The sequence below is a fragment of the Ahaetulla prasina genome, chromosome 2, assembly GCF_028640845.1.
Source record: "Ahaetulla prasina isolate Xishuangbanna chromosome 2, ASM2864084v1, whole genome shotgun sequence".
Classification (NCBI taxonomy): domain Eukaryota; kingdom Metazoa; phylum Chordata; class Lepidosauria; order Squamata; family Colubridae; genus Ahaetulla; species Ahaetulla prasina.
This window is the reverse complement of record NC_080540.1, coordinates 197811094-197824151: the sequence shown is the minus strand read 5'-3', so window position 1 is coordinate 197824151 and position 13058 is coordinate 197811094.

Here is a 13058-nt window from a genome sequence, read left to right as displayed (position 1 = left end):
GCTTACACTATGTCAAGCAATAGTCTTCATCCATTGGTATATTATATACAAAGTCAACTTTTATTGCCCCCAACAATCTGGGTCCTCATTTTACCTATCTTATAAAGGATGGAAGGCTGAGTCAACCTTGGGCCTGGTGGAGCTTGAACCTGCAGTAATTGCAAGCAGCTGCTGTTAATAACAGACTGTCTTAGCAGTCTGAGCCACTCAAGGACACTCAAGTAGTGATTAGGAGACATGAAATACAAATCATGCTTATTCTTGGACCAGGATGCCTTGCTCATGCTCACTCAGTCACTTCTTGATTGAACTAATGCAACAAACTCTACTCTGCCCTTGAAGATTATATGGAAGCTTTGGTTCATCCAGAGTGAAGCAGAGCAAGTATAGTGCATGTTGGTTTGTCCATGTAACACTATTGTACACTTGTTTCCAGTAGGATTCCAGGTGCAAATTGTTGTGGCCCGCCAGTACAGCTGGCAGCAGATTCGGACAGTGAGGAGGTTGGGGAGGAATGTGGGCCAGTCCTGGAGTCTGGGGAAGGCTCTGATGTGTTGGAAGTAATGTCCATCTGGGTTCAGTTCCAAGTGGGGAAAAAGACACTGGAAACATGGAGACTGCTTGGAAAGATGGTTTAATGGTGGTCAAGATCACATGGCTTGAGTTCCTGAACAGAAAAGGGCTGAGATGCTGAGCGTGCTTTGGGTTTATGCCCTCTCTGAGCTTTGAACTTCCTGGGGCACGGGAAGAGTATCCTGATTGGTTGTCAGACTCCCGGGGGGGGGGGATGTTAGCTAGTCTTGCTGGCTGATGTAATCTTCCCAGGTGCCATGTGGTGAGTTTCTGTTGCTAGATGGGTCCTATTGTGTTGCAGATGATAGTCCATTGACAAAGGTGGGGGAGGAATTGGGTTTCTGCCTCTGGCCCATTGACAAAGGTGGGTGGGAGGCAGGAAGGTGGGAGCTGCTTTGTCTTTAAAACATGTTTCTCCATTTCTCATCCAGGGAAATATATTCTGCCTTTTTAATATTTCCTAAAATATTTCATTCTTCTAGGAGAGGGGTGGGTGCTAACTTCCTATAGATGAGGGCTCTGCATCGGAGGCAGAGAGGGGGCCAGGGCCAAATGCCAGTTATCAGCTGCCTTCAGAGACAGACATCAGTGAGGCAGACGAACAGCTGGAGCCTGTTCCTAGTGTGCACATGCACAGAGTTGCCAGACGAAGGGAACAGCTAAAGAACAAGGGTCAACTTGGGAGTAAGGCCACAGGTAGACAATGAATGGCCCCTCCCAGAGGGAATAAAAGACGAGGGAAAGGGGAGTGGAGTTTGCAGGAGGCAATTAGTTTGCCTAATTGATTAGTGACTCTCTGAGACTTTGCCAAGTTTTGAAGATAATCGGCCTGGCAGATAAGGTCTGTGACTATAAATTCTCTCTTGAAAGACTTTGCTGAAGGTGAATGAGAGGAATTCACTGTTTGTTTAATAAAAGGGGTTTTGTCAGGACCAGGATTCTGCTTCATGCTTTTTGAAGAAGCCTAAGTCAGAACACAATTCATGGTGCCTGTTGTCACCCTTTAGGTCTCCACAGGGCCAGGATCCGTTGCGGGATGATTTTCTACCAAGTGCATCTGTACCTCCCACACGCCCCCATAGAGAGGGCTTGCTTCAGGTCCTGTCTTTTACATTTTCTCATTTTATGGAGACTAGGAAGGGGCTTTTTCTGTGGCTGCCCCCAATTTCTGGAAAGATGGTCAAACCTGCACCCCCTTAGCCAGACGCCTACCTGGAGCCAGTGCTACCCATGCAATAATGGGTTTTACACAGATGTACAAAGTGTGCCCGCTGCTGCCATGCTGCTGCTACCTTTTGGACTAAATGTAGCTTCTAACTATTCAAGGGAGTCCCATGTAGAATTCATTGAAATGGTTCAGTTGGGAGATGACTAAGGCATGAGTGATTGAGCCCCTATATAGGAAAGGGTGCAACTGGAGCACATGATGTACAAAGGCCCTCCTGCCTTTGAGCACTTGTTCTTTGATCAAGACCCAATAAATCCAGAGAATGCCAGATTGCACACCAGCTGTGACTAGGGAAGTATCACCCTGGCCAGAATTAAAGATCTCAGATCACCAGATACAGGTACTTTAAAACCCACAGCACTCAGTCTTGTCAGAATGAACAAAAGCCAAATCTTCCTATTCAGGTTCAGACAGCTTCCAGGCACTGGGGAAGCATTTCCACAGCATCATCTGGTTGGCCCAGGTCAGAGATATACTGTATAGCTGAATATCACCAATATACTGATGATATTTATATATATTTAACAACACTAACTGTTCCCTCAGGACAAAGAAATCCAGAATTATCTGAGTATATTCTTCAGAAAAACTCCATGAACATGTCCATGTAGTCCAAGGAGTTGAGCTGAATGTTTAGGAGTCATTACCTTCCCCTCTTGTTTAATCTAGCTTGCTGTGGTCTAAGGTTTTTGTGTGACATTAGGAAACCATTGGGGTATTAGGACATTAGGAAACTATTGGGGTATCATATTAATATGCGCAGAGAAAATATAAGACACAATCCTTCTGCCCAGTAATAAGTCTCCCACAGAGCTACAGTATATCTCAGTAGATGTAGATAAGATTGGAAATATACAGGATTATGCTTCTTTTAATATCCTTCATAGTACATTTGTATTTGTATTAATACACAAGCCTTAGCACTCCTCCAGCAATGAGGATTAAATAATCAATAATTATATTGATTATTAAATAAAATTTAATAATAAAATTTAATAAAATAAAATAAAATTTATTTAATAAAATAAAATAAAATTTATTAAATAAAATACCTAAGGTAAATTATATTTATTTGTGTATTAATTCATCGCATTTCTATACAGCCTGTCTCATCTAAGTGACAAATAGTTTTGACCCTGTGACTCCTGAGGACATGGACAGGTTGTTGGGGAGGTTGAATGCCACCACATGTTTACTGGACCCGTGCCCCTCCTGGTTGGTACTGGCCACGCAGGAGGTGACACGAGGCTGGCTCCGGGGGATTATAAATGCTTCTTTGTTGGAGGGGGTCTTTCCTGCTGCCTTGAAAGAGGCGGTGGTGAGACCCCTCCTCAAGAAGCCTTCCCTGGACCCAGCTGTTTTAGGAAATTATCGTCCGGTCTCCAACCTTCGCTTTGTGGCGAAGGTTGTAGAGAGTGTGGTGGCACATCAATTACCCCGATACCTGGATGAAACTGTCTATCTAGACCCGTTCCAGTCCGGCTTTCGACCCGGATACAGTACGGAGACGGCTTTGGTCGCGTTGGTTGATGATCTCTGGAGGGCCAGGGACAGAGGTTATTCCTCTGCCCTGGTCCTATTAGATCTCTCAGCGGCTTTCGATACCATCGACCATGGTATCTTGCTGCACCGGCTGGAGAGTTTGGGAGTGGGAGGCACCGTTTATCGGTGGTTCTCCTCCTATCTCTCTGACCGGTCACAGACAGTGTTGACAGGGGGGCAGAGATCGACCCCGAGGCGCCTCACGTGTGGGGTGCCGCAGGGGTCGATTCTCTCGCCTCTCCTGTTCAACATCTATAGGAAGCCGCTGGGTGAGATAATCAGTGGTTTTGGGGTGAGGTACCAACTGTACTCTGATGATACGCATGTTTTCCACCCCAGGCCACCCCAACGAAGCTATCGAAGTACTGTCCTGGTGTCTGGAAGCCGTACGGGTCTGGATGGGGAGAAATAGGCTCAATCCCTCCAAGACAGAGTGGCTGTGGATGCTGGCACCCCGGTACAGTCAGCTGCAGCCGCGGCTGACTGTTGGGGGCGATGGAAAGGGTGCGCAACTTGGACGTTCTCCTGGATGGGCAGTTGTCTTTTGAAGATCACTTGACGACCGTCTCCAGGAGAGCTTTTTATCAGGTCCGCCTGATCCACCAGTTGCGCCCCTTCCTTGACCAGGATGCCCTATGCACGGTCACTCATGATCTTGTTACCTCTCGCTTGGATTACTGCAATGCTCTCTATATGGGGCTCCCCTTGAAGAGCACCCGGAGGCTCCAGTTAGTCCAGAATGCAGCTGCACGAGTGATAGAGGGAGCAGTTCGGAGCTCCCATGTAACACCCATCCTGCACAGACTGCATTGGCCGCCTGTTGTCTTCCGGGTGCGCTTCAAGGTATTGGTTACCACCTTTAAAGCGTTCCATGGCTTAGGACCGGGATACTTACGGGACCGTCTACTGCCATCTTGTACCTCCCATCGATCTGTGCGTTCTCACAGAGAGGGACTCCTTAGGGTGCCGTCAGCCAAGCAATGTCGACTGGCGGTCCCCAGGGGAAGGGCCTTCTCTGTGGGGGCTCCTACCCTGTGGAACGAACTTCCCCCTGGACTTCGACAACTACCAGACCTTCAGACCTTTCGCCGCGAACTTAAGACTTATCTATTCCGTCTCGCAGGACTGGCTTGAATTTTAATTTTGTAGTTGATTTTATGGGTTTTAATTTTTATTAATTTTATAGGGTTTGATTGTATTTTAAAATTGGGCCAAATTTAATAAGTTTTTTAACGTCTGTTTTTAGTATTGTATGTGTTTCCATTGTATTTTATCTTGGCTGTAAACCGCCCTGAGTCCTTCGGGAGAAGGGCGGTATACAAATTAAATAATAACAATAACAACAACAACAACAACAACAATAATAATAATAATAATTACTACTACTACTACTACTACTACTACTAAAGATACACTCAGAGACACCAGAAAAACATTTTTCAGGCTCCCATGAAAGACAACATTATTCAAAAGGCACATTTGCTGGAAGGAACAAATTGGAAAGGAAATAAAATGGTATTATATCAGAATATCAGCCAAGCTACTTCATCAAAAAGAATGTTCAAATCTCACATTGAGCAACTGACTAAACAAGGAATAAAATAATTGGAGATGGTGTGTCCGTATTCAATTTATTTATTTGGGCCTTAAGGCCTCAAGGAAAGAAAATAATTTCTACTCTTCAAGAAATGAACAGATTTTTGGATGATCTGCAAAGCTACCTGCACTGTAACACAAAAAATTACCTTTGAACTCCTAAAAGAGAGATACTATGGCTGTAATAAGGAGATGGAAAAGGTAGCAGAAATAATTAGGGCTATGAATCTGGTAAATTCCCAAAATATATAGGGGGAGAAAGAGAAACAAAAAGAACTCGGTGGTTGAGAGACAAATAAAATGTTCAGAAAGCTTTAATTTCTCAGTCCTACACAATGGCAAAGGACTTCTAAATAACCTTGCCAAGGAAACTGTGGGAACTTGCTTAGCTGGTCTCTGAGAGAATTGGACACGATTGAACAGAGAATGGGAAAAATTGCATAGAGCTTATAACTATGACAAGTTTAATGTATAAATTCCATTCTCAGAAAACTCAAATAGCAGGTGAAAGAAACTGTAGCGTACAAATGGAGGAATATGTTATGGTGGCAGCATTTTTTGGGTTGGCATGTAATCCCAGCATTTGCATCAAATGACTCTTCAAAGAAGCATGCTCATGATTGCAACCATAAAGTTCTTTATTTTGACCTATTAATGCTAAACCACCATTTTCCAAATAAGCTACAATAGCATGTGTTTATCCAACAAATTTAAAGCATAGATTGTATAATTGTGTTCTCTTTGCTGACAATGTTAAACTATTCAACACTATCAACAATACAGCTACCCTTCAAAAAGACCTTGACTTTGTGTCGGAATGGTCAAAAACTTGGCAACTCCAAATCTCAACCAGCAAATGCTCTGTCTTACACATTGGAAAAAAGAATCAGAACACTAAATACAAGCTCGATGGACATTACCTTGTAGATGACCCCCACCCCGTTAAAGACCTTGGAGTTTTCATATCAAATGATCTAAGTGCCAAAGCCCACTGCAACTACATCGCAAAAAAGGCTTTAAGAGTTGTAAACTTAATCTTGCGTAGCTTCTTCTCCAGAAACACTACACTACTAACCAGAGCATATAGCTCTAGATTTGCTAGACCAATTCTTGAATACAGCTCGCTTGTCTGGAACCCATACCTCATTCTGGACATTAATACAATTGACCGTGTCCAGAAATATTTTACAAGAAGAGTTCTCCACTCCTCTGATCACAACAAAATACCTTATGCCACCAGACTTGAAATCCTGGGCTTAGAAAATTTAGAATTCTGCCGCCTTCGACATGATCTGAGTTTAACTCATAAAATCATCTGCTATAATGTCCTTCCTGTCGAAGACTACTTCAGCTTCAATTGCAACAACACACGAGCACACAATAGATTTAAGCTTAATGTGAACCGCTCCAATCTTGATTGCAGAAAATATGACTTCAGTAACAGAGTTGTTAATGCCTGGAATGCACTACCAGACTCTGGTCTCTTCCCAAAATCCCCAAAGTTTTAACCAAAAACTATTGACCTCACCCCATTCCTAAGAGGTCTGTAAGGGGCGTGCATAAGAGCACCAACGTGCCTACTGTTCCTGTCCTAATGTTCCCTTTGATTGTATCCAATTTCATATAGTTATTATATATATGCTTATATATCGTATAGTTATTTCATGCTTATGCTTATATATACTGTTGTGACAAAATAAATAAATAAAATAAATAAAGCACGGACATTCCACTCCACTGACACATAGTTAAAAGAGATACTATGGCTGTAATAAGGAGATGGAAAAGGTAGCAGAAATAATTAGGGCTATGAATCTGGTAAATTCCCAAAATATATAGGGGAGAAAGAGAAACAAAAGAACTCGTGGTTGAGAGACAAATAAAATGTTCAGAAAGCTTTAATTTCTCAGTCCTACACAATGGCAAAGGACTTCTAAATAACCTTGCCAAGGAAACTGTGGAACTTGCTTAGCTGGTCTCTGAGAGAATTGGACACGATTGAACAGAGAATGGGAAAAATTGCATAGAGCTTATAACTATGACAAGTTTAATGTATAAATTCCATTCTCAGAAAACTCAAATAGCAGGTGAAAGAAACTGTAGCGTACAAATGGAGGAATATGTTATGGTGGCAGCATTTTTTGGGTTGGCATGTAATCCCAGCATTTGCATCAAATGACTCTTCAAAGAAGCATGCTCATGATTGCAACCATAAAGTTCTTTATTTTGACCTATTAATGCTAAACCACCATTTTCCAAATAAGCTACAATAGCATGTGTTTATCCAACAAATTTAAAGCATAGATTGTATAATTGTGTTCTCTTTGCTGACAATGTTAAACTATTCAACACTATCAACAATACAGCTACCCTTCAAAAAGACCTTGACTTTGTGTCGGAATGGTCAAAAACTTGGCAACTCCAAATCTCAACCAGCAAATGCTCTGTCTTACACATTGGAAAAAAGAATCAGAACACTAAATACAAGCTCGATGGACATTACCTTGTAGATGACCCCCACCCCGTTAAAGACCTTGGAGTTTTCATATCAAATGATCTAAGTGCCAAAGCCCACTGCAACTACATCGCAAAAAAGGCTTTAAGAGTTGTAAACTTAATCTTGCGTAGCTTCTTCTCCAGAAACACTACACTACTAACCAGAGCATATAAAACATTTGCTAGACCAATTCTTGAATACAGCTCGCTTGTCTGGAACCCATACCTCATTCTGGACATTAATACAATTGACCGTGTCCAGAAATATTTTACAAGAAGAGTTCTCCACTCCTCTGATCACAACAAAATACCTTATGCCACCAGACTTGAAATCCTGGGCTTAGAAAATTTAGAATTCTGCCGCCTTCGACATGATCTGAGTTTAACTCATAAAATCATCTGCTATAATGTCCTTCCTGTCGAAGACTACTTCAGCTTCAATTGCAACAACACACGAGCACACAATAGATTTAAGCTTAATGTGAACCGCTCCAATCTTGATTGCAGAAAATATGACTTCAGTAACAGAGTTGTTAATGCCTGGAATGCACTACCAGACTCTGGTCTCTTCCCAAAATCCCCAAAGTTTTAACCAAAAACTATTGACCTCACCCCATTCCTAAGAGGTCTGTAAGGGGCGTGCATAAGAGCACCAACGTGCCTACTGTTCCTGTCCTAATGTTCCCTTTGATTGTATCCAATTTCATATAGTTATTATATATATGCTTATATATCGTATAGTTATTTCATGCTTATGCTTATATATACTGTTGTGACAAAATAAATAAATAAAATAAATAAAGCACGGACATTCCACTCCACTGACACATAGTTAAAAGAGATAAAACGTATTGTTGGAAGAAATGTCCATCTGGGTTCAGTTCCAAGTGAGGAGAAAAGACACTGGAAACATGGAGACTGCTTGAAAAGATGGCTTAATGGTGGACAGGACACATAGTTTTGAGGTCCTGGGCAAAAAGGCACATGAGAGAGAGAACTTTATACCCTCTGTTGGGCTTTGATTTTGAGCTTGTATTCTGATTGGTTGTCAGACTCCCATGGGGCCATGCAGGGGTAACTTTGTAGGTTGTCTTTTGAGTCCCAGGCTTGGTTGAGCCTTGTTGGGTTATGCAATCTCCCCAGGTGCCATGTGGTAAATTCTGCTGCTAGATGGGTAGAGGGCTAATCTTACCTTTGTTCAATCTTGGGTGAGGGCATTTGCTTATGAATAGACCAGCTATCTCTTTATCTCTTAAGTGCTGACATCTGATGTGGGCTATTGAGAGTGTGCGCCTTGGGGGATATTAAGTGAATCTGCTTCCTGGCTAAAAACATGTTTCTTCACTTCTCATTCAGGGAGGTATATTCTGCCTTTTTAATATTTTCTAGAATATTTCATTTTTCTAGGAGACCAGTGGGTGCTAACTTCCTACAATATTCAAAACACATAAGATCAAAAAAAATTATTATTTTATTCAGAAAGCTAAAATATATATTATTTTGTCATTTATCCTTTTTAATGCACATTTTAAATGTTTTGTCTATTTTGGGGTTGTTTTTTTTTTGTAATGGTTTTTGGAAAAGATAAAAAAATATGAAGTAATGCAACCTGTAATTCAGTATCCCAGTCATGCCCACAACTGTCTCTGTATTTTTAACTACAAAGAATATATTTAAGACTTATATACTGCCCTTTCTCGAAACCAGATTTTCACTCTAGGAATGTATATCGAGTCATAAAGATCACGAGATTCTCTATGGAAAAATTAACGAAACAACCTTACAGAATTTAATTATTGCCCCCATAATAAGGAACATGAGAGTGATATATTGGAGATTGACTCTGAATTTGTTTCAGTTTGTATAGCCATCCCCACATCCTCTCTTTTAACCACTAAAACAACAGAAGCCTACATTATCAGGGAAGTTCTCTTTCTTTTCCCCTAAAGAAGCACAACAAAGATGCATTTATTTATTTATTTATTTGTCACAACAGTATATATAAGCATAAGCATGAAATAACTATACGATATATAAGCATAAATATAATCATAAGTATGTAATAACTATATGAAATTGTATACAATCAAAGGGAACATTAGGACAGGAACGGTAGGCACATTGGTGCTCTTATGCACGCCCCTTACAGACCTCTTAGGAATGGGGTGAGGTCAATAGTAGATAGTTTTTGGTTAAAGCTTTGGGGATTTTGGGAAGAGACCACAGAGTCTGGTAGAATAGAATAGAATAGAATTTTATTGGCCAAGTGTGATTGGACACACAAGGAATTTGTCTTGGTGCATATGCTCTCAGTGTACATAAAAGAAAAGATACGTTCATCAAGGTACAACATTTACAACACAATTGATGATCAATATATCAATATAATCATAAGGATTGCCAGCAACAAGTTATAGTCATACAGTCATAAGTGGAAAGAGATTGGTGATGGGAACTATGAAACGATTAATAGTAGTGCAGATTCAGTAAATAGTCTGACAGTGTTGAGGGAATTATTTGTTTAGCAGAGTGATGGCCTTCGGGAAAAAACTGTTCTTGTGTCTAGTTGTTCTGGTGTGCAGTGCTCTATAGCGTCGTTTTGAGGGTAGGAGTTGAAACAGTTTATGTCCAGGATGCGAGGGATCTGCAAATATTTTCACGGCCCTCTTCTTGATTCGTGCAGTATACAGGTCCTCAATGGAAGGCAGGTTGGTAGCAATTATTTTTTCTGCAGTTCTAATTATCCTCTGAAGTCTGTGTTTTTCTTGTTGGGGTGCAGAACCGAACCAGACAGTTATAGAGGTGCAAATGACAGACTCAATAATTCCTCTGTAGAATTGGATCAGCAGCTCCTTGGGCAGTTTGAGCTTACTGAGTTGGCGCAGAAAGAACATTCTTTGTTGTCCTTTTTTAATGATGTTTTTGATGTTAGCTGTCCATTTGAGATCTTGCGATATGATAGAACCCAGAAATTTGAAGGTTTCTACTGTTGATACTGTGTTGTCAAGTATTGTGAGAGGTGGAAGTATGGAAGGGTTTTCCTAAAGTCTACCACCATTTCTACGGTTTTGAGTGTGTTCAGTTCCAGATTGTTTTGGTTGCACCACAAGGCTAGTCGTTCGACCTCTCGTCTATATGCGGATTCGTCATTGTCTCGAATGAGACCAATCACTGTTGTGTCATCTGCGAACTTCAGTAGCTTAACTGATGGATCATTGGAGATGCAGTCATTGGTATACAGAGAGAAGAAGTGGGAGAGCACACAGCCTTGGGGGGCCCCTGTGCTAATTGTACAGGTATTTGATGTGATCTTGCTTAGCTTCACCTGCTGCTTCCTGTTTGTTAGGAAGCTTGTGATCCACTTACAAGTCTGTTCCGGTACCTGTAGCTGGTTTAGCTTAGTTAGAAGAATGTCTGGAATGATGGTATTGAATGCTGAACTAAAGTCTACAAAAAGGACCCTTGCATAGGTCTTTGGAGACTCAAGATGTTGTAGGATTCCAGTGCATTCCAGGCATTAACAACTCTGTTTCTGAAGTCATATTTTCTGCAATCAAGATTGGAGCGGTTCACATTAAGCTTAAATCTCTTGTGTGCTCGTGTATTGTTCGCGATTGAAGGTTAATAATTCTCATTTCATTTTTCTCTCTCCATAATGCTTATTTCCCACTCTCATATGACTACCAAAGGATCTGTGTAGATAAAGATTTTGCTACATGGTAAGCCAATGCAAGTGGCTAGTTAGAAACATTGGTTTCTAACATCTTCCTTTTCTTTAACATTCTGGTATTCCAGAAGGATATGGGAGGCTATTCTAAACACTATCTTTATTTCTCCAGAAGGCCTTAAGCACCGACTGAAAGCTGAGATGCAATCATTTCTCCCAAAGTGCCAGACTATCCTCTATATATTGCCACATCATTTTTAAAAATAAGGTTTCTTAAATTAAGCATTTTAGAAAAGAATAGAAAACATAAAACAGAGAAGTTATATGGAAAGAATAAAAGACTAAAATACAACAATTGAAATACAAGTAAGTAAATGTGCAATCTAAAATGTTGTGGATGTTACAAATAACTAATAAACCCTTAGTTATTTATAAAATTACATCATGTATTACTTTTGAATTGAATTCTACATTAGATTTACTTTTTAAATATGTTTATTTTGAATACTGAACATAGTCCCATACCTTGATTAGCCATTCATTCAAAAAAGGAATCAGACATAGTTTTCAAGAAGTATATAGTATCCATGGTGAAATTAACATATACAGAATTTTTTGAAGGAATATATAGTTTAACAAAATTTAATTAAAATATCTCCAACTGTAAAGAAATTTTGAAATTCAATTTCAAAATGTGTTTTGTTCTAGTATGAATCTTTTTACAAATCGTTGCAATCAAGATTGGAGTGGTTCACATTAAGCTTAAATCTATTGTGTGCTCATGTATTGTTGTGATTGAAGCTGAAGTAGTCTTCAACAGGAAGGATGTTGTAACAGATGATTCTATGAGTTAAACTCAGGTCATGTCAAAGGCGGCGGAGTTCTAAATTTGCTAAACCCAGAATTTTAAGTCTGGTGGCATAAGGTATTTTGTTGTAATCAGAGGAGTGGAGAACTCTTCTTGTAAAATATTTCTGGACACGCTCAATTGTATTAATGTCCGAAATCAGGTATGGGTTCCAGACAGGCGAGCTGTATTAAGAATTGGTCTAGCAAATGTTTTATATGCTCTGGTTAGTAATGTAGTGTTTCCAGAGAAGAAGCTACGCAAGTTTAAATTTACAACTCTTAAAGCCTTTTTTGCGATGTAGTTGCAGTGGGCTTTGGCACTTAGATCATTTGATATGAAAACTCCAAGGTCTTTAACGGGGTGGGGGTCATCTACAAGGTAATGTCCATCGAGCTTGTATTTAGTGTTCTGATTCTTTTTTCCAATGTGTAAGACAGAGCATTTGCTGGTTGAGATTTGGAGTTGCCAAGTTTTTGACCATTCCGACACAAAGTCAAGGTCTTTTTGAAGGGTAGCCATATTGTTGGTAGTGTTAAATAGTTTAACATCGTCAGCAAAGAGAACACAATTGCTTATAATATGGTCACAGAGATCATTAATGTATAATATGAAGAGTGTTGGTTCAAGAACGCTGCCTTGGGGGACGCCGCTATTGACAGGAACAGGATTTGATAGGGCACTGCCTATTTTGACCACTTGTTGTCTGTTTATGGAGGGGTCCGGAGATGCCGTAGTATTTTAACAGTCCACACTACGGGAGGGAAAGAAGACGGAGGTGTTTTGTTCGTTTGCTCCAAAGATGCTGTTTCAAGAGGCAACTAGACTTTCTCTTTTTTCCTTGAAGACGTTCTCATCCAAGATGAGAAGCGAAACCTTTTCAAGGAAAAATAAAGAAAAGTCCAGTTGCCGCTTGAAAAAGCACCTTTGGGACAACCGTGACTCGCATGACCGAGAAATCTCCATAGGCATTTGTTTGTTTGCGTTTCTCAGGAAGTCTCCTAAGTGGTAGACCGTCCCTTAGCCTTGACCTGCCCCGGAAGAGCTTCCTTCGTATTTCGTCCCATTCTAGAACTCCTCGCTGGTTCCCCCGCTAGACGCCACCGGAA